The 23,788-nt window shown below is 36.3% G+C and overlaps 1 protein-coding gene and 1 pseudogene across 5 annotated transcripts in view; one reads left to right on the top strand and one right to left on the bottom strand.

The window, feature by feature from the left end:
* Positions 1-23,788, top strand: part of PDE4D (phosphodiesterase 4D) — a 1,379,610-nt gene that overhangs the window by 417,900 nt on the left and 937,922 nt on the right. The gene's annotated exons all lie outside the window — the stretch shown is intronic.
* On the bottom strand, positions 6,635-10,381 carry LOC121496971 (annotated as a pseudogene).

Raw genomic sequence — 23,788 nt, 5'->3', positions numbered from 1 at the left:
CTATGGACTACAGAATTCCAGTTATTGCAACTGGTAGTGAATGACATACAATTTCCCTCTCTTATTGTTTGATATACTTTTTGCTTTTATCTATCCTCATTATAGATCCAGAATTGGCATAATTTGGATGAGTATTTTAGTATTACTATAAATATCTTACACTTTTTAAATGTGGAATTTCAGTTAAAAAGCTCAGTGGTTTAGCAGCAGGTAAGAAGTTAGATTTAAATAGCATACATAAACTTTTCTTTTTTCATGAGGCAGAGTAAGCTGACTGAAATATACTTGGTTTTGACTCAAACACAGATTTAGAGGAAGAATATACACGTCAGTTATCCCTGCGTTTCTCAGTACTGTTGTTCTGAATCTCTGCAGCAGCCTGTTGGCTTGCACCATTTTTTTTTTTGTTTTTTGGCTTCTGTATTTTCATGACTCTTATTTTGAATTACCTACAATGTCAGGATGTGGTAGGAACTGATAGGGTAGAGAAAGAGAGGGAAGGAAATAGCCCCTGTAATGTTTAATTTCCTTTAAGATCTATTTGCTACATGAAACACCCTAAAAATTTTTATTTATAATCAATGTTTGTTAAATCAAAAGGTTTCTTCTGGTATCTATGGAATAAAAAGCAGAGTTTCTTTAATCATGGTTGATAATCTTCCTACCTGCTTCCCCAAATAAATTTCAAAAGATACTAAAGATGTCAAGGAAGATACATATCTCTGAATATAAGGAAATATTTTCTTTTTCAGAAATAAAATGTAAAGGACTCGGAGTTGTCCATTAAATGTTTATGTTCTACATTATTTTATAATAATTTTGACAAAAGCATTGGATTTTAATATGCCACATTATCTATAAATAGGATTGTGGACCATATTTATTTGAAAAATTATATAGTTGTTTTAGTTTTAGTTTTGTAGATTTCAGAATTTGAGTAGACATTATTTTTCATCTGAATATGGGAACAAATGTTTTGCTGCAAAACCTACAGTTTTCAGCTCTTCTGATCCTCAGTATTAACCTATTCTTTGAGTACAGTTTGGCTCATTGTTATTGAAGGGATGTCTGTGCAGTTAGGGCTTTAGGACAGAGGAATTAATTAGATTATTTGCTCTTTATTTTTGTCCAAGGCTTCCACCAAGCGCCTTAGATATTAATGAATGATGATTGGGATGATTATATAACCTCACTTTATGTTCTAAGAGCAGCTTGGTGCCCACATTTAGATTGATTCAGGATTTTGGTAGTCAAACGTGGAAAATATAATTCACAGTGTGAGATATTTCCACATCACCAAGGATAATGCTGGGACTTCCATACCACTACCATCACACACAGCTCACCTCATGTACCACATCCTCACCACCTTACATTCTTATCACCACCTCCACAACACTGTATCCTCATCTTGACTTCAACAGTCACCTTCATTTAACCTCATCTGTGCTATGGAAGAATTCTTCATGGATTGGCAATAGTCCTAGCCATCATAAAAATTTCAGTTTACTGGGAAGGACAGATATGTACCCAACCAGTTATATTGGAAAGCAGAGTATTCTTAAAATACTAAGATAGAGCTATCAAGTACAATAGAAGCTTAGGGGAGGGAGAGAGTAATCTGACTGGAGGTATTGGGGTAGATTTCATGGAGAAGTTGTCATAGGGTTGGCCTTGAAAGAAGGACAGGGGTTTATTTACTTGGCAAATTCAACCTGTGTTAAGTGTCCAGAATGCAGAGGTCATGGGAAGGGCATACTGGGTAGAGATAATATAGAGAGCAAAGCTCAGTGGTGACAAAAATACAGAGGCTATTGGTAGAATGTTGAGTCATGGAGAGTTTTTAATGCAAAGATTTGTTGGAGGAAAGGGGATGGCTGAGGATTATAAACTAGAAACTAGAAACATCTGTCAGGGGCATTTTATGGAGTGTGCTCATTTTTTTAAAATTTTTATTTATTTTATGATAGTCACACAGAGAGAGAGAGAGAAAGGCAGAGACATAGGCAGAGGGAGAAGCAGGCTCCATGCACCGGGAGCCTGACATGGGATTCGATCCCGGGTCTCCAGGATCGTGCCCTGGGCCAAAGGCAGGCGCCAAACCGCTGCGCCACCCAGGGATCCCTGTGCTCATTTTTTTTTTAAATTTTTTATTTATTTATGATAGTCACAGAGAGAGAGAGAGGCAGAGACACAGGCAGAGGGAGAAGCAGGCTCCATGCTCGGGAGCCCGACGTGGGATTCGATCCCGGGTCTCCAGGATCGCGCCCTGGGCCAAAGGCAGGCGCCAAACCGCTGCGCCACCCAGGGATCCCCCTGTGCTCATTTTTATGCTCGGAGATTGGGATTACTTTCTGCAGTCATTGGCAACCATGGAAAGTTTTGAGTTGAGTGAAATGAACAAAGCTATGATTTAGGGACAGATGGATTGAATGGAGGAAACAATTATACCAATGAAGACCATTTAGAAACATTTAACAATAATTTAGCAAGCAATGAGGGGCATTGGTAGTGGATATAGAAACAAAGGGTCAGATTTGAAGTATATGCCAATGTGTGTGTTGACAGGAAAGGAAGAAATACAGAAGATAGAGGAAAGAGACAAAGAGAATTCCTGGGATGGTACCAGCCTGACTAAGATAAGGAACAGAGAAAGAGGATCTGTCTCTGCAGAACGATGATGTGTTTGGGCAGACAGAGCATGAACACCGAGAGGAATATTTAAGGATTCTCTGCTTAGAAGTGAATAACCGTTGAGGACATGATATTATCAAGGATAGAATACAGAGCACAGATTATCAGAATTTTCCAACATATTCACATATCCAGAATAACAGAGAAGACTAAACTTTTAATCCAGATTATTTGGAGGCATAGTTCAAAGTGCAACATTTCTGGGCAGCCCCCGTGGCGCAGTGGTTTAGCGCCGCCTGCAGCCCGTGGCGTGATCCTGGAGACCCTGGATGATACTCACGTCAGGCTCTCTGCATGGAGCCTGCTTCTCCCTCTGCTTGTGTCTCTGCCTCTCTCTCTCATTCTGTGTGTGTCTCTATGAATAAATAAATAAAATCTTAAAAAACAAAACAAAAAAACAAAGTGCATTTCCTTAGTAATCGTGTGTTTTATTTTTTAAATGTGTAGAATCTGTATTCTACTCTGTTATCTAATCATGCTTAAATTTCTTCCTGATTCATTCATTAATGGGCAAGATTCTGCTATATTCATCTATTTAATCAACAATTTTTTGCTGAGTACCCAGTCTATACTAGACACCATTTCAGACACTAGCGATATGCCTATGATTGAAATAAAGCCTGTCTTGGAGCTTACAGTATAGTGAGAGGGAAACAGATTACAGGCAAGTAATTAAAAAAAAATAGGATAGTTCAGAAAATAAGTACTATGATGGAAGTAAAACATGAAGTTTAGAGTGGTGGGGGGTGAGATGATATGGTTAAAGTAGCTTTTAAATAACTAGGAGGATACAGCTGAGTTAAAGCTGGGGGGGGGGGTCACTTGGGGGACAAGTGACCTGAGGAAAATACTGCACGTGTAAAGACCTTTGGATATGAGGAAGCTACTACAGAGAAGAAAAAGAGGTCTAGGGAATTATGGTACAAAATGAATTGAAAGAATGAGCAGAGGCCTGGCAGACTGTGCCACAAAGTAGATTTTGTTTTAAATGCCCCAGCAAAATATCAAGGACTTTAAACAAGGTGATTAATGATCTGATGGAGATTTTTAAATGATTTCTTTGCCTGCTGTGTGGAAAATGGGTTGTATAGGGGCCAGAAATAAAAACTGGGAAAACAGCTGAAGAGAATGACTCATCAGTCATGAATTCATGTAGACGTTGAGGGAAAGTGATAACCAAAAGATAAGGCCTGAAATTTTATCCATTGAATTTATCACTTTCACATATGAATTGGAGTGAATTAAAGATAGCAAATCACATCCACTGAGTTTAGCTTATCTGTACTTTTTCTTCTTGGTGTTGCCTTATTCTTTGGAAGCAAATTCACAAATACATGTGGGCACTCAAATAATTTTTAAAGGCACTAATGAGCTGTATATAGGGAATCCCATAGGAGAAGCAAGCCAGAATCACAAATGGAAACATAATGCCATGTTGTCAGGCCATTCTTGCCAAAAATTTCAATGACTTCATCTACTTGCTGAGTTGTTGGCTCACTTGTCTACTTGCCTAGTAAGGGATAAAAAGAGTTTCTGATCCACTGGCTAGGTTTTTTGTTTTTTTGTTTTTTGTTTTTTATACTCCCATGGAAATAGTAAAAAAGGGAATTTTCAATTAAGAAATACAAATAATGATCTTTTTTGAGACTGATGCTGTCATTTTTGTCACATGTAAAGAAGGGGAGTCTCAAATTATTCACATTCTGACATCTCCATTCAACTAGCCAAACTTCTATACTATGTTATAATTTGTCACACTCTGTGAAAACCATCACTGCAATTTTACCTAAAAATGGTTGAATGAGGATGTTCAGACTTTGGGGGGAAATTGGATCAATACATAATCCCATGTGACCCAATTTGTTAGAAGTAGGAAAAATAAATGAACTAATAATACTTAGGATTTTTAAAAAATTATGATGCCTTTTTTATTCCCAAGGAAATAATTTATGGTTGAATTAGAAAACTCTAGGAATACTGTTTTTTGTTTGTTTGAGCAAGAATGCGTCTAGTGGTAGTATAAGCTTTCTTATTCTCTTATTTTATTACAATTTTATTTAAAATAATGAACATTAAAAATACTGCATTTTGCAAAATTATCTAGTTTTACTAAGTTGTTGGATGCCCTGAGAAAAATCAAGGAAAATAAAACAAACAAAAATTTTTGAAGCAGTTTCTTGGCAAATGTAAATATTCTAAGGATAAAACTATGTCTACTTTATCCAGGGTGAAATCCCCAGGATCTAGGATAGCATTAGGTGCAATGAGAGCTCAAATATGTATATATTTTTTTTCTGAAAAAAATTATATTACTATTATATTCATCCAGCTAAAGTCATTCATCCAATCTTACATATACAATACAATACTTACCAATACAAACATAAGATTATTTCATGATTAAACATAGCCCAAATTTAATAACCAAACTATATTAGTGAATCTCCTTTCCTATTTAACATTTTAACATTCTTCTGATACCAATTTTCTTACCAAATAGAATCAACAAACCAAATTTTTAGAAACTGCACAGCAGTGACAAATACCCTGCAAATCAAATAATTAGGTTACTGAAAATTCTGGGAGGAGCAGTGAGAGAAAATACTGAGAATATCAGTTAATATGCATGTAAAACTTGCCCATTTTGTTCATGATTCTGATAGTGCACTCTAAAGCAGTTTTCCAGAAGTTGATTTGCTGGGTAATACAAATAAACCTTGAGACGAAACTCTTTGTAACTGTTCTCTTCTAGATGTGGTTGACATAGGCTTAGTCATATTTAATCTACTTTCACATATATATATCCCTAAAAGATCTAGTCTGTGCCAGGGATCACATAAATCTGGAGTAAAAACATTTGGAGTTGCTTACTACTGTATGCCAAGTACTTTCCCCATCTTATTTCTATTTTTCTCAAGATTTTCTATTTCAAACATATAACTAGAGCTCATTTTTTTCAGACACCAAGTGGGTTATTTTATGCAAAAGGAAGTTTTTGACAACAAACCTTCCCAATCTGACAATTCAGTTGCAAAGAAAAACCTTCATATTTATAGCCTCTGTTTTCAATTGATTAAAGAGAAACCAACAATCCTATCTCATTACTATGACAAGCCCTAACTGAGAAAGTGTCTTACTTTGGTTAACTTTAAACAATTCAAGCTCAGGTTACTCTCACAGATGATTAACTATTAAAATTACTTGTACAAATGTGAAGCCAATTTTTTCCTTAGGGGAAGGGAAATGGAAAGGTAAAAGTGAATGAAGAAAATGCAAAATGGTGCACAGAGTATAGAAAGCTGTGCATTCAGTATATGATTTTGGTCATTTTTCACAATGCAGTGGATATTTTCTTGTATCTCTTACTATGCCTATAATAAAAGGCAGTGCTAAAAAATATATAAATGAATAAAGTCAGTGCTAACCCTATAAATCAAAGCAAATTTGATAAAACATTCATTTTCTTTTTTTCTTTTTTTCTTTTTTGAAACATTCATTTCCAAGTTTCATATATAAATGCATTTCTAATTATAAAGTTTCTATGATACATTTGCATGTTGTCCTAGACTAACATATAATACAAAAACTCATGTAAATCTTCTATTCTCTTAATTTTGCCTAGATCTGATGTTATCTTCATAAATATTCAATCAAACCATAAACAAAAGCAGTATAACTTTTGAATCTATTCAAATTTTATTTATCTATTTTTTAAGATTTTATTTATTCATGACAGACAGAGAGAGAGGCAAAGACACAGGCAGAGGGAGAAGCAGACTCCATGCAGGGAGCCCAACATGGGACTCAATCCCGGGACTCCAGGATCACACCCTGGGCTGAAGGCCGCACAAAACTGCTGAGCCACCCAGGCTTCCCTCTATCCAGCTTTTAAAAAGATAGATCACCAGCAATTCCATAAAACAGAAGGGGTATCAATCCCTTACTTTCTTTTGCTTTTTGTGTTAGTTGTTTGAAAAACATTAGAAGCTGACATGAGGTTTTTCTACATATTGTCCAAGAACTTGGTTTTCTGATTTTAACTTCTGATTTTCTTCCTTAACTGCACCTACTTTTGCAGAGAGATCTTCAAGTACATTGAAGTTTCAACACTTGATTAATAAGTCATCCTTTTCCTCCAGTTCCACTTGATTTTCAGCATCAACTGCATCCATGTTGGCATTCATCATCTTGGTTAACAAACTTTTGGGTCTTGTATATAAAATCCTTGATGAATTGTCTGCCTTTGGAGGAGCTGAGTGGGAGGGGTTGGGAGGACACCTCAGGCCGCAACACCTGACTGGCCTCAAAAATACTTTTTTAAGATTTTTATTTATTTATTTGGAGGAAAGAGAAAGAAAGCATGCACAAGTAGGGGGAGCACCAGAGGGAGAGAGAGAAGCAAGAAGCAGACTCTGTGCTGAGCAGGGAACCGACGTGGGGCTTGATCCCAGGACCCTGAGACCATGACCCCAGCAGAAGGCACTTAACCAAATGAGCCACCCAGGAGCCCCTATTTTTTAAAGATTATTTTATTTATTTATTTATTTATTTATTTATTTATTTATTTATTTATTTATTTATTTATTTATTTATTATAGGCATAGAGAGAGAGAGAGAGAGAGGCAGAGACACAGGAGGAGAGAGAAGCAGGCTCCATGCCAGGAGCCTGACGTGGGACTCGATCCTGGGACTCCAGGATCGCGCCCTGGGCCAAAGGCAGGTGCTAAACCACTAAGCCACCCAGGGATCCCTGCCTCTATTTTTTGATGAATGAATAAAATCACTGGTTGCTGAAGCAGTCAGGGCCATCATGTGTTTGATGCATACTAGTGATTCAAAGTTTTGCCTAAGAGATTTGAGTCCAACATTTTTTCCTACTTAATACCATGCTAACTAAGATCCTTTTATCTTGTTGAAAATTTTATCACCAGTTTTACCTTCAAGTACCCTGGCAAGTCACAGGCTTTGACAGACTACATTATCAGTGTAGATGACTAATAAAGTGATTCTATCTTTCATTTCTGAGTTTTCACCCTATAGGATATTAGGTAAAAATCCAATTTATTTTCAGATTCTTGATTATTCAATAATACCTTTCCATGTAAAAATACACTTTCTCATCTTGATTGCCTCTTTTTGAGTTAAAACAGATTCAACCCACCCCACCCTGCTCCCTCAAATGGCCCTCATCTCAGGAGCTGTGCCTCCCACAGTGATTCTGAAGCTAGCTTTGATGATACTTCAAGTGATTTTTTTTCTCTGTTTGATTGTGTTTTAAGCATTCCTCAAAGCCAGGATTTCTCTCTTGCTTTTTAACTTTCAACTGTTTCCAAAATTGTCTTAAACATTATATATGCAATGAGATATTTTCATGGAGCTATTTCTCAGGATTTTTCCATTCAGTGCCTATCAGGTCAGGCTCATTTGCATCTCCACAGTGATTAAAAACTTATATTTTACATGAGTATCAAAATACACCTTACAAATTTGTGACCAGCTGCAGTGCTCCCTTTGAGTTCCCTTGTGGTGGGGGGGACTATTGCTGTGTTGTTTTGAGCTATCAAATTCCCTGTGATATACCCTCTGCTTCAAGATTATTCTGCATTTCCCTTGTTATCTTTTGAATTTGTATCACTTATAATCCTTTGCTCCAAACATTACTGTTTGGGACCATTTCTCAGCATTTCCAACTGAAATTATCATTTAAAATAAATATATATTTTAAACAAATAGAGAGTGGAACTTAGTTCTCTAAAGTCAGAATCTTAGACTTGTTCCTGTTTTCAGACTAACTTCAAGGGAATATTTAACTAAACATAGTTTCAAATTTGTAAATAGAACCTTTGTCCAAATACACTTGTTGTAGGAAGTTTAATCAGTTTATGGGAGCCAATGGTGGTGTGTGTGTTTGTGTGTGCTTAATCTAAAATGATATTAAGCAAACACACTAGTTTGTTTAAAAAAGACAATAATTTTTTTTTCCCAAAAAATGACCTACTTTTTTAGAGAAGCATTAGTCCTAGGGTCAGGAGTTATTTATGTCATCTGTGATCATGGCAGTGCATACATTCACCTTGATTTGGTTGTAGTGATAGAGACACTTGGTTCTGCAACAACTGTAAGGTACCACACTTTCCAATCATTCAGTGCATGGTTTTTGTTTTTTTATTTTTTTAAAAGATTTTATTTATTCATGAGAGAGAGAGAGAGGCAGAGACACAGGCAGAGAGAGAAGCAGGCTCCATGCAGGGAGCCCAACGTGGGACTGGATCCCTGGTCTCCAGGATCAGGGCCTGGGCTGAAGGTGGCACTAAACTGCTGAACCACCCGGGGTGCCCTGTGTTTTTTTGTTTTGTTTTGCTTTGTTTTGTTTTGTTTAATTTGGCAGGTTAAAAAAATTTTCTGACCTGGAATAGTAGGATTTTTCTTATGTCTAAGGGTGCTTTAGCCAAGTGTACCAACACAATGATGGCCCAAGATGGTCAAACATACCTTGTTCTTCCTGAGGCTGTAGATATGCTTTGGGTCACTGAGCAGCCTTACAATGCATCCCAGTGTGAGAAACATAGATGTAGGAAAAATAGAGCCAAATCTCAGAGAATACCTTGAATTATGAGTGGAAGGATGGAAAGGCCCAGAGAACGAGAGAAAAAATGTCTAGAAAGTAAGAGGAAAATCAGAAGCATCTAGAGTAATGCAGGTGAAGTGGGAAAAAATGTTTAAAATAAGAGCAGTGGTCAATGGAGAAAAGAAAAAAAATAAGAACAAAGGGAGGCCTCTGGAACTCAAATTCTTTCTTTTTTTTTTTTTGGAACAAATTCTAGGGTATTATTGGTCTGGGCCTGCAGCTGAATTTACCAGGAGTTAATGAGTGAGGAAGTAAGTTTCGCTGTATTAACCACTCTTTCAAAAGAAGATTGGCATTGAAGTAATGAAGACAAAAAGCACAGTTGCTTACAGACATGTAAGAATTAAGAAAATGGCTGAGGTAGAGAAAAAATTTAAGGAAAGTTGAAGGAAGTAATGGCTAATGATATTTGAATACTTACTATGTACCAGACAGTGTGCTAAATGCTTTAACTAATTTAATCTTCATAACACACCTGTGGGAGAAGTACTTCTATTATTATTTATATTTGGAGTGAGGAGACTAAGGCACTGGAAGTTACATAACTTGCCCAAAGTCATACAAACAGGCAATGGTGTTAGGATTAAAAAAAACAAAAACAAAAACAAAAACAGAAGGTTTAGCTCCAGGGACTTGCTCTTAACCCCTCCACCATGCAGCCTCTCTGTGCTAGAGAGAAAGGGACATTCAACGCAGTGTAAATGTCTCTGAGCTGGTCACAGGTCAGGTGCACGGAGAAATCAGCATCAGAGGAAAGGGAATGAGCTGAAGATACATGAGGAATTACTTTTTTTTGAAAGAGATAAAGGGAGGATATGTTAAATTAGTGGTTTCCACTTGGGACAGAAATACCTTACTAGCTAGAGGACCAGGGAAACAAAAGAGCCTAAGGAAAATGGAACAAATTGGAATAATCACTATGTGGCATATGATAGAGTCACTTGAGGAGATCAGTAATTACCAAATAGCAATGGGGGGCCAGCACAGGAAAAGGAACACACTTGTGGTGGATGCTGTTATCTTTGCAGCCATATGTGGTGCTGTGGTATCACAAGGCATGATGACTTCTGAGAGAGCTGGAATGCTCTCAGGAGCATCTCTGCTTTAACAGAAGAGAATCCATAAGTAAGTATGGCAGAAAGTTCTAGCTATAGTGGATTGGCACACTTTTTTAGTAGATAACCATTAAAAGAAGAACTTTGAAGACCTATCTAAAAGATTGTAAAATTCTTGAGTCTAGGCACTCTCCATATCTTCAATTAATTTCCCATTTTTCCTACTGCAATATTTTTCATGTTATAGGAATTCAATAAACCTGGTGACTTTATTGTTTTTTAGAGGATTAGAGGGAACCTAGGGGGAGTGGAGATAGCAGAAGTGTCTGTCTGAAGAAATGTTTTACTCCATCTTCTAAGTTAAGTTGGTCTTGGAAAAGGAGCTCTTTTTAAGGAAAATGAAACTGCCAAAACCAGTCCCATAATGACTTTTTCAAGCTATTGTATCCAGGCTTTAGATATCTAAACTGGAATCTTTGACAAAACCACAGCTGGAAGATAGCAGCCATTAATACAGCTCCAGGGATAAAGGGGGAGAGATGTTTGGTCTATTAATTACACAAAAGTATTCAATATTCACCATTAGTATGTGCTTCTCAATGATGAACTTGAAATGGTCCACCACCAGAATACATTAAAGACAGAATCAGCTACTTTTTGGGGTGGGGGATGTGAGAGTGTTGGAGGTGGAAGGACTGTCTAGACTTACAGAATTGTTAATAACAAGTATGCCTGGTGTATTTAGTACTCTTGTATCTATCACAGAGCTCCAAAAAACTGACTTGGAATGTGACTTCAGCCTTTCATTTGGTGTGCTAATGAGAGTATAAAATTTGTACTCTTCACAGAAATAAACATACTATCAAATGTGTTATTTTTCTGCATTGACAGATGGATCACATGCTCAAAATTACAATGAATTTTTATTCTGGGCAGTTTTGCACAGCACCCTGCATCCACTCTTGTTGTTTGCCACATGTTACAGCCCTGCTTGTGCCCCGAGCCTGGGTCTCAAGGTAGCTACAGCATGACATTTTCTCAGAGATAGGCAGGATTTAATTATCCTCATTATTCTTAGATTCTCAAAGGTTTCTGTGGCTGTGCCCATTCACTAATACTGTTCTCTTGGGCTATAAAGCTGTGTCCAATTATTCTTGCTGCATGTCATTGAGTGACTTGGTGACACCTGTGGCAGCCCTTCTTGCATTCCAATGAATCCATTTCTGAATTCATAGTGATTCAGGGACTCTAGGGGCCAATGGGTTATTGTAGAAGAGGATTGAGATTCTTTTTCCCCTTAGAGTATCTTTGTCTGGGTTTAGCCCTCTTTACTATTTTTTAAAATAGGACTTTAAATGAAGGGCGACACTATAAGATCACCAAGTAGCTGGTCTACCTATTAAACAACACCCCAAGGATCATGATATAGAATGAAACATCATCCCAAATAATTGGTCTGAATAAAATTGTGGCTTCACTGTTGGAGGATGGCAGATAACAAGTTACAAGTTACCCTTGGACTGCCCTCAGAGCTGAAACTCTGAGAAAGACTAAGTTCATGCCCAGGATAGGAGAGTGAGTGGCTGGAAAAAGAGCCACTCTTTATTTTTACCTAATGTTATGTGTTTTATTTACCTAATGTTATGTGATGAACCCCAAACCTAGTGACTTAAAACAATAATTTATTTTTCTCCCCACAATTTGTTAAGTCAGAAATTTGGGCACGGATTGGTTGGGTGATTCTTCTACTTCATGTGGCATCAACTTCATATTATATCCAATGGGTGGCTGGGCTGAGCTAGAAAGTCCAAGTAGCCTTCACCCACATGCATGCTGCTTCATGGCTTCTCTGTATGGTCTCTCTTTCTCTCTACATAGTAGTGTTCTCCAGAGATACAGAATTAACAGGATGTGTACATATACATACATACACTCCACACATATATACACACACACAGATTGATTCTAAGGAACTGGCTCAAATGATTATAGAGGATGGCAAGTCTAAAACCTGTAGAGTAGGCTTGCAGTCTGGAGACCTAGGGAGGACTTGGTATTGCCTCTCAAGTCTGAAGGTAGACTGCTGGAAGAATTCTTTCCTCCTTCAGAGACCTCAATCTTTTTTTTTTTCCTTTTTCTTTTTCATTTTCTTTTTTAAGGCCTTCAGCAGACTGGATGAGTCTCATTCAGTTATGGAGGATTAGTAATCAGCCTTACTCAAGATCTACTGAGGAAATATTAGTTTCATCTGAAAAATACCTCCAAAGCAATATCTAGATGTGTTTGACCAAATATCTGGGTACTGTGACCTAGTAAATGTACCACATAAATTTCACCATACAACTTTCAATGTAGTTTCTCATCATTCAGTAGTGTAGCCCAATCTTCTTTATACCATGCCAACTGGCTTCCCAGAGACAGGAAGTCTCAAGGCATCATTGTGTTGCATTCTTTTGGTCAAAGCAAGTCACAAATCTAGCTCATAGTCCAGGGGAAGAAAAATAGGATATTTTATGGTGTGAAGAGCAGCATATGTGCCCAGGGGGGAGAGGAATGTTTGTCAGCTAGCATCACAGTGTCCCTTCAGCTAAGCAATTCATGTCCTTCACTGAAAGTTTCATTGCATTAGAGCTTTAGTTCTCAGATTGTAGATCCAGGATCATATCACATAAATCAGATATATCTGAAGTAAATAATGTAAATCAGATATCTGAACCTATATCTGAGGCTCTTCAGATATAGCTTCTCTTGATCCAGAGACTTGATCTATCAAGAGATTAATATAATAATCTCTGTATTCCTCTCCCCCTGCAACACACAATGATGAGACAGACAGCTATTATGTTTCTCTGACCATAGATGTGGACACTGAAAAGAAGGGAAAATGGGGAGCAAATAGCACTCATTGTTTCAAAGCAATTCTGAAATCCAACTATAAATGTGTTACCAATTACCTCGAATCTAAGGACAAGAAATGTTTCTTGCAGAAGATCCAGTTCTTTGTATGTGATTTTTCTAGTTCATTGCTCTCAGTGGATCTTGGCTCTATCCTCTAAGTTATCTTTCTTTTTTCACAAGAAATGATCCACATTTGCAGCTAAGTAGCTTTCTCAGGCTTTTTTATACCAGTAAAAGTTTGGAGGCCTCTTTTAATTTTGTTCAGCCTCTTTCCCTTTTAGTCCAAGATGGTACATTTCCTTTAAAAACTTTGTGGTTTTCCCATGTAGTCAATTATATTCCAGTCCATTAAGTAAAAGATACTTGCGCAAATATCTTTAATATAATTTTATGCTTCAGGCTGAGAGCTGAGAGGCTAGGGAGCAACATCCTTAAGGAATTTAGAAATTCTAAATTTTAGAATTTAGATTAAGGTATATCTTTCTGCCATATCCTTGATTTGATAATTATCCTGAGGTCACATTTTAAGAGCAGCTCTCTGTATTTGATCAGAGACTATTTCATATTCGGAGAACCTTTTGCCATCTGAAGGGCTGAAAATGAGTAATAATTTTATTTTCTAACCCAACAGTATCTGGTTTGGATTTTGTGACTTAAAACAATTTATTATTTCTCATGGGTAGGACTTGCCTGAGAAAGTCTTCTGCTCAATGTAGTGTTAAATCACTATTTGGCTGCCTTTCATCCACAGCTGGTCTGGGCTGGAAGGTCCAAGAGAGCTTCACTCACATACCTGGCACCTCTAAGCTCATGTCCATAGCTTCTACATGTTATGGGCTTGGGCTTCCTTGCCACATGACAGACTCAAACTGGTCAGGGTTTTTATATGTACTTGGCTTCAAGAGCAGATGTTTTAATGAACAAGTCCTGACCAGTGTCCGGGAGCTTATCAAGCCTTTGCTTGTATCATGTTTGCCAATGTCTTTTTAGCTAAAGCAACTTATATAGCTAAGTAAGAATCAGCACGGGAAAGACAACATAAGGACAGGTATGATAGGTGGTAACATGTATTGAGGGGCACCCATGTAACAGTCTCTCACAGAGAATGATTTTCTTGCCAGACAAATAGATCTGTCACCTCCTTCTATGTTTTTTTAGTGGTGTAACTTAGAGCAAATTGCTGTATGTTTGGGCTTCTCATGTGCTGCTTATAAAATGAAAAACATAACATAGTCATGACTAGACTTTTGTGAGACTTGTGCATAGTCATAGACATGAATAAACACAGTATACACAGCAGTACTCAATAAATTGTTACTACATTTTAGGAAGGACAGGTGGACCTAAGAGAAGATAAGTTTTTGGCCAAAGACTGTTGACCTTGGTAGAAATAGGAGTTTGAGACCAAGGATCAAAGTAGCATGGGAATGTACAGTGAAAATGAAGATTGGAGGCAATGATAAGCAGGGTTCAATGTGCAAAAAGGCAGGGTCAGGAAATTCTTACAAATCAAACTATATATAGAAGCTTAGAGAGTTGGGTAGAAACTGGGGACATAGGCTAGGAATCAAGGAGATTGAGACTCAGAATATGGACAATATTTTTAGACACATAGGTATGGGTCAGAGAGGCAAGAGAGAAATTTGGCAGTTTGCAAATTTCTTGAGGTCAAAGACTCCAAACATTATTGCAACCAAAAGCATAAATTGGTCTCAGTGTGTGGGCAGACTCACATGTGCAAAAAGACATCAGGGATAGGGCAGGGTTAGGTAACTCCTGACATTGGAATTCTTTTAAATTTTCATGAGATTCTAATTCCTTCAATTATTTCAATGATCTAGTGTTTATCTGCTTGGGAAGATGATGTTTTCTAAGGAGACGCCTCCCACGCAGACACTATCAGACTGTAAAGCTGTCTATGGCATTTGTAGTACCGATATGTCTCAAAAAAATGACAATGTCTCTACCATTTTTTGTTCCAACTGCAGAATAGTCCATTCTTTGGTTATAGCAATCTTGTTCCTTGAATATGTCTCACCCAGAGGGAGACTGGAATTACCAATGCTACTGTCTGAGGTTTAGCTGCAGAAGTCAAGATTTTTCTGATTCATTGTGAATATCCTATCTTTCCTCATGCTGATTATTATTTCAGTCTGAAAGCTCATGTATCTTATAAAGTCATTTTGTACTTTCATTTTTCATTGAAATATTCTGAATAGAATGAAATAGAATAATTTAAAATCATGTTTAGGCAAAGTGCAGTTTCTTGATTAAAAAGGAAAAACTTAGAGTGGCATTTTAAAGAAATACTTTTTTAAGATAGCAACATACATTCATGAAGTTCAAGTCATAAGAAAAATAGTTTCTTTTCTTCCTATTAGATCTGTCACAAAAATTCAGTTAGCTTCCTTTAAAGATTTTGATTATGAATGCATCTTAGGCATTTGATAGACACTATTTTAAAACATTATTTATTTTATATAATATCTATTTTAATAGGTTTTCTGAGAATTCTTAGCAGTGAATGAGCACACAGTATATCTATCCCATAGTCAAATGTTTGTTAGTCCTACCTTTATGTACCATTGTCACAGTGGTGACTTCATTAGTGGCTATAAGAACCATCAGTAGGCTCCAGATCTATAGCATTTAAATATATGGGTTGAATTTTTTAATGTCTAGTAAAGCATTCATTTTCTAATATTCATTTTCTTTTTTGGACTGTGGCATAAAATTTTTAAAATGTATAAAGGAAATATTATTGTGAAAGCTTTTGGAAAGTTAGGTCCCTTTTCCTGGTCCTGATGAATGACACTCTGTTTGTAAACAGGGCTCTCTCTTTTCTTCCAGCATGATTTGTTCATATACAGAAACAGTCTAGGATAAGTATCAGCAAGCTACAGCCCAGCAGCCAAATCTCATGCCTTGTCCTTTCCTCTTATGGCATATCGGTACTGAAACGAGGAGTCTATGTGTAGGTCATTGACCCACAGGTCAGTAGACCATATGCTGTCTGGAGTCTCACCTCCAATAGGACTGGTAAATTGGAGGAACTTCCACTTTCTTTGGTTTGACATTCTCTAAAAGTGGCACTTTTTTGTGAAATGATTGCTGGAACTTTTGTGCTTGCAGACCTGTTGCTCCCAGTGAAGCTAAGATGGGTGGACAGAAATCAGAATTATAATCTTGTCCTCATTATCACTGTGCTTGCATCAGTACATGCCTGAAACTCAGTGCAGGTTGAGATAAATTTCTCCTATGAAATGATACAATTCAGCTGGAAGCATCTGCCTTTTTAATGTTTAGCTTTATGTCATAGAGCATCATACTTTGTGTTGTTGTTAATATAAAAGAGATGGTATTAAGTTTTAATTTGAATTTATATTAGATAAGATCAATAACTGGATTGATGTTTTATGAGTGTTTGCTATGAAGATTTGGGAAATCATACTATCTTGAATTTACAGAAAGTAAAAACAACTTAGAACTAAAAATCTTGGGTGTAATTGTAAATGGGACTGACTCCTTAATTTCTCTTTCTTCAGTCTCATTGTTAGTGTATAGAAATCCCACTGATTTCTGGGCATAAGATACCTAGGAATAAGCCTAACCAAAGAGGTAAAGGATCTATACCCCAAAAACTACAGAACATTTCTGAAAGAAGCCGAGGAAGACACAAAGAGATGGAAAAATATTCCTTGCTTATGGATTGGAGGAATTAATACTGGAAAATGTCTATGCTAGCCAGGGCAATTTACACCTTCAATGCAATCCCTATCAAAATACCATGGACTTTCTTCAGAGAGTTGGAACAAATAATCTTAAGATTTGTGTGGAAATAGAAAAGACCCTGAATAGCCAGGGGGAATATTGAAAAAGAAAACCAGAACCGGGGGCATCACAATACCAGATTTCAGGTTGTACTACAAAGCTGTGATTATCAAGACAGTGTGGTACTGGCACAAGAACAGACATATAGATCAATGGAACAGAGAACCCAGAAATGGGCCCTCAACTCTATGGTCAACTAATATTCAACAAAGCAGGAAAGACTATCCACTGGAAAAAGGACAGTCTCTTCAATAAATGGTGCTGGGAAAATTGGACAGCCACATGCAGAAGAATGAAACTGGACCATTCTCTTACACCATACACTAAGATAAACTCAAAATGGATGAAAGATCTAAATATGAGACAACAATCCATCAAAATCCTGGAGAAGAACACAGACAACACCCTTTTTGAACTTGGCCACAGCAACTTCTTGCAAGATACATCTATGAAGGCAAGGGAAACAAAAGCAAAAATGAACTACTGGGACTTAATCAAGATAAAAAGCCTCTGCACAGCAAAAGAAACAGTCAACAAAACTAAAAGACATCCTATAACATGGGAGAAGATATTTGCAAATGACCTATCAGATAAAGGGCTAGTATCCAAGGTCTATAAAGAACTTATTAAACTCAACAGCAAAGAAACAATCCAATCATGAAATGGGCAAAAGACATGAACAGAAATTTCACCAAAGAAGACATACACGTGGCCAACAAGCACATGAGAAAATGTTCTGCATCACTGGCCATCAGGGAAATACAAATCAAAACCACAATGAGATGCCACCTCACACCAATACCCACCAGTGAGAATAGTGAATATTAACAAGACACGAAATAACAAATGTTGGAGAGGATGTGGAGAAAGGAGAACCCTCTTGCACTGCTGGTGGGAATGTGAACTGGTGCAGCCACTCTGGAAAACGGTGTGGAGATTCCTCAAAGAGTTAAAAATAGAGCTGCCCTTCGACCCAGCAATTGCACTACTGAAGATTTACCCCAAAGATACAGATGCAGGGAAAGACTGAGACACCTGCACCCCACTATTCATAACAGCAATGTCCACAATAGCCAAACTGTGGAAGAAGCCTCGGTGTCCATCAAAAGATGAATGGATAAAGAAGCTGTGGTCTATATATACACTGGAATATTACTCAGCCATTAGAAATGACGAATACCCACCATTTGCTTTGATGTGGATGGAACTGGAGGGTACAATGCTGAGTGAAGTATGTCAATCAGAGAAGGACAATCATATGGTCTCATTCACTTGGGGAATATAAAAAATAGTGAAAGGGAATAAAAGGGAAAGGAGAGAAAATGAGTGGGGAATGAACAAGGGGTAGTGGAAGGGGAGGTGACGGGGTGACTGGGTGACGGGTACTGAGGAGGGCACTTGACAGGATGAGCACTGGGTGTTATACTATATGATGCCAAATCGAACTCCAATAAAAAATATACAAAAAATAAATAAAGTAAAATTACCCCAAATCTCATAGTTCAGACTTTCTATCTCCCTTCTTTTATTTTTTTCTTGAACACCTGACCCTATCCAACATTCTCTATATTTCACTTATTTATATTTATTTTTATTCCTCCCACATTAGTGAAGTTCTAAACATGAATTTTTTTCTGTCAGTACTGTATTTCTAGTGCCTAACATGGGCACTAAATAATGAATAAATAATGAACGAATTAATTAATGAATTAGTTGATTAATCCTAAATACAATTATAAAATGGATCTTGAAAAAAACTTTTTGTGAGTCATAAAAGTGGTGATCCTCTGGAATTTGTGTTAGGTCACTAATAGTAGAGTATGTCAGATTAAACTTAATTTCCTTTTCCTGAAAGACCAATATATCAGAGGAGTGTTATGTCTACTGTCTATTTGGATTTCAGCAAACACTTGATAAATCCCTACAAGTTTGGGATTAAGATGGACAAGGCAGTTGATGGTACCAATGCACAAAGTCATAACTGAGTGGCTGTATTCATAAATCAGTGTCTGTTTACAAAGAGGCCTCTGGTAATTGAGTGGAGGAGTTGGTCTTTAGGTCTGTCCTGTTCTCATTTAAAAAATTATTTTATTTTATTTTAATTTTATTTTATTTTTAAAGTAGTCTACACGTGGGCCCAATATGGGCTTGAACTCATAACCCTGAGATTAGGAGAAACATGCTCCACTGACTGAGCCAGCCAGGTGCTTCTCTCCTGTCACCATTTTTATCATTAATTTCAGTAGTGGCATTAATCGCAAAAAGAGCTAATCCATGGATGAGGCAAAACTAGAAGGAATAGCTAATAAGGGTCATTTACAAAATCAGCATACAAAAAATATTTGATAGACTGGAGAGGGAAAGTAAATATAATAAAAAAAATTTAAACAATGAAAATATAAAACTCTAAAACACCAAGGAGAGAAGTACTAATTAATGTTGTTTGAGAAGCAATAAAGACAGAGGTGAGAACTAGTTTAATAGCACCAAGAGATTAAGTATGAATCAGTCATATGAAAGAAGTCCCCTATCTCCCCAAATATTTATTCATCCTTGGGTTTTATGAATAGAACTAGATCTAAAACAGGAAAGGTAATTATTTATCTCTTTGTGTTGGTTTTCCCAGAGCAGACCCGTGATGCCAGTTCTAGGCAATGCACTTTAAGGAGAACACAGAAAAGCCAGAGTATATTAAAAACTTGCCATCATTATGGAAAGAAAAGTCAAAATTATATGTGTATTGAATCTTTTTTTTTTCTTTTTTTTTTTAATTAATTTTTATTGGTGTTCAGCTGGGTCTCAAACTTGTGGCCTTTAGATGTGTTTTATAGGCCCACATGGAGTTTTTTTTAGAAATTTGAATTAGTACCAGATGCTTCAAAATGAGTAGATATTTCATTAAATATAGGTTTCTGAGTTTGCTGTTACATTTTTTTTATGGAAACCAAACTGCAAAAGTGTGTGATCCTATCTTTATACTCCTCTCCTCCCACTTCGCTCATCTGCTTTAAATTCCTGGTCCGTACATTAATCTAAGTGCTTGGCACCTGAAAGAAAAGGCCCAGGGAATGCATAACCTGTAAAAAATGGTTGGAGGTGGGGATGATACAAATATATCTAAAGAGCTTTTACCATGCAGAGCAATTATACTTAATCTCTGTGACCCCAGAGAGTTGAGCACTGGTGGTAATTATAGAGAACATTTCTATCCAAAATATACAGTAACTATCTCACAATGACCTGAGACTTGCTGCATTTTATTCTTCTTATCAGTATTGAGAAGAGTTTCTGACACAAACATGTTGGGGGTGGTGAATCCCATTCCAGGAACTCTTAGTATGTAAGCTCTTTGAGAGCAGACATCTTTGTCCATTTGGTTTATAGCTATATAAATTAGTATGATCACATAGTAGGTTCTCATTAAAATTTCTACATTCCATGAATGGAGTATTCAAGGAGGACTCATAGTATACTTGCTATACTGTAGGAAAAATCAATTAGCTATACATGGAGGGGGTCATGGAATAAGGGGAATATTAAAATACATGGCATTTAAAATCACTTCCATCACTGACAATCTATCAGGCAAGTGACATAGAATGAGATTAGGTATTTTACATCAATCATTAAACATAGTAACAGTAAAGTAGAACATGTACTTGTAGAACCTGAGAGGCAAAGTAGTTAGCCAATTATTTATTTATGGTATAGACAAGAAAAATGATTTGCTGGATTTTTTTAATTGCAATAATCAGTTGTTTAAGATTCTTCTGATATTTGACTATATTTCATATCCAAATTGATGTCTGTGTTTATTCTGCTTTTCAGCTGTTAATCACTCCCATGTGATGAAAATACATTTTTATCCCCTCATATTTATAATCTAACTTATAAAAATCCATGTTGTCTTGAGGTTTGGAGTGATTTGTTATTCTCTCCTTCAAGGAAACCAAGATAATAAATCAAACCATTGGGAACTGATTTCAATTTTCATTGTTCAGGGTAGTTATTGAAGGCAATGTTCTGAAAAATCATCTTATAACTAACCTAGAAAATAATATTTTGAGGCCAAAATGTGCCAGAGGAACAAAATTAAGTATCTAGTTTTTAAATGCTTTGTTGTGAATATTCTATGCACCTTTTATTATGAGGCTCTAGCAATTTTACTATTCTCAAAATCAAGAAAAAGGAGAAGTTTCTTTATAAACCTTGAAGGACAGAAAAGTTTAAAGCCCTGATTTTGAGTGCTGGGGATGAATGTATTTAGAATGCAGTTTTGAGGGTGTGTGCTAACTCTGAAAAGCAATAGCTTATTAAATTCTGGTAAACTTTCAGTTTTTTTTGAAGGGAATATGGTAATTGATTTTTGCCAAATGCTACTTATAAGGGATAGTAGTATCCTCTGAGTATTTGGCTTTAGGACAAAGAAAGAAAAGCAGCACCTAATTGTGTCAAGCTAATGGATACTTGGTGGTGAGATTAGATCTATGGTCATTGTTTTTATAGTGGATAAGGAAAAATAGAGAAATTCCTATCACAGAGTGGTACCCCCATAACCTTAGACTCCTATGTTGTTGTCTGTTGATCATCATCCCAATCATCATAATCCTCATCATTATATTATCATCATCATGTGTTGAATATACACAGCTACTATCTCTGAGAAATACTGAGCAGTTTATGATTTAATTACTTTTCATAGCTTTCCTTACAGGGCATGGTGAACATGTAGCTATAACCAATGTCAGAGCCAGCCTTAAGTAAAACGGTGATGTAGGCACTATTTTATTTCAGTGACTCTTCTGCCTGTGGGGACCCCCTCTTCTTTGCATAGCATCATAGTTCTCCTTCCTTGATTTAAAGGCAAAAATCCTTACGAGTTTTTTTTTTTATTTTAGAAAATATATAATGGAAAATTTCAAATATGGGCAAAGGTAGGAAGAACAGTTTAATTCACCCTAAATGCTCATCACTCAGCTTTAGGAATCTAACTACATAGCCTACCTTGGTTTCATCTATATCCCTACCCAGTGCTAGGATTTTGAAGCAAATCCAACATTAATATTACTTCATCTGAAAATATTTTGGTATGTATCTAAAATAAGACTTTAAAAAATTATATCAATAACATGAAAACACCTTTAGATTTTCATTATCATTTCTTAATGTCAAATTTATTTTAAAATAATTTTTGGTTTGTTTGAAATCAGTTCTAAACAAAGTTAATAGATCAAAATTAATATATCTTAATTTTCTTTTGGACTATAAATTTCTCCTTTTCCTTTTTTTTTCTCTCTCTCTATAATTCTCTGTTGAAAAAAACTGGGTCATATATCTTATAGAGTTTCTCACAGATTGGATTTTGTTGATTATACCCCTATGGTGTTGTTCAACATATAAATCTCTTGAATCTTCTATAATTAGTAGTTAGATATAAAGGCTTTATAAACGACTTACATTTCATTATTGAGAGGGGTGTAAATGCATTTTGAAATGTACCTTTTCTCTCAGATTTTCATTTATTAAAGACATGAGATACTAACCATAACTATTTTCACTGCTTTGGTCGTTGTTTTATCACATCTAATTCTTTTTTTTTTTTTTTTCATAACTCAACCTCCCCACCTCATTTCTTAAATTCCCATCCTTTCTTATGCCTTTTCTTCCTACTTCCTTGTCTCTTTGAAACTTTTCCTTCTTATTCCCCTCCACATTTCTTGCCAGTATTGCAGGTGGAGGGAGAAGAGGCGCAGAGTGACAATGACAAGAGACAAAAGGTTGTGTGGAGATGTTAAGTCAGGGAGACCATCACATCTTTTGTCTTAGAATGCAGTAATGTTTACTAGTTGGCTATTTGGTTTTAAAAATTCTCTTATGTGGAACTGGTTTTGAATATGGGTGATTTAGATAACCCTAAGAAAACAACCTAAGATAATCATTATGATGTGTTTCCTTCTAGTCTGTTATTGTGAGAGAAAGAGAGACACCAAATTTGAGAACATGCATATATATCCTGTGGCTCCTACTTTTTTCATTTGACAGAATGCTATCTAAATTTCTTCAATAAATTCTTTTTAGTAGCTATTTAGTATTATATAGATGTATTTTTAAGGTTATTTCCTTATAGTTGGATAATTTGGTGTTGTATCAAAGTATTTACACTTAATCATGTCACAAATAACATCCTTATTCAAACCTTGGAGCTGCATTGCTAACAACCTTCTTTTTTTTTTTTTTTTAAGATTTTATTTATTTATTCATGAGAGACAGAGAGGCAGAGACACAGGCAGAGGGAGAAGCAGGCTCCCTGCAGGGATCCTGATGTGGGACTTGATCCCAGGACTCCATGATCATGCCCTGGGCCAAAGGCAGGTGTGAAACTGCTGAGCCACCCAGGGATCCCGCTAACAACCTTCTTAAGTTAATTTCCAGAGAAGTGGTATAACTAGGTTAAAGGACATGAATACTTTTTAATGCTCTTAAAGCACACTTCAAACTGACTTTTCAGAAAGTTTGTATCATATTTTTCCCTCTAATTATACATGTAAGCTCTTGATGATCATAGTTTTATTATCATTTAAAAAGTTGTCTAACATAACGGGTCAAAAATAGGAATATATTAATGATTTCATGGGGAATTAATTATTATTGGAAAGATGACTCAGTTTTTTTCTGTGAATTG

This window comes from Vulpes lagopus, chromosome 8 (genome assembly GCF_018345385.1).
Source record: "Vulpes lagopus strain Blue_001 chromosome 8, ASM1834538v1, whole genome shotgun sequence".
NCBI lineage: Eukaryota > Metazoa > Chordata > Mammalia > Carnivora > Canidae > Vulpes > Vulpes lagopus.
The sequence above is the reverse complement of the archived record's forward strand: the minus strand, read 5'-3'. Positions and strand labels throughout refer to the sequence as shown.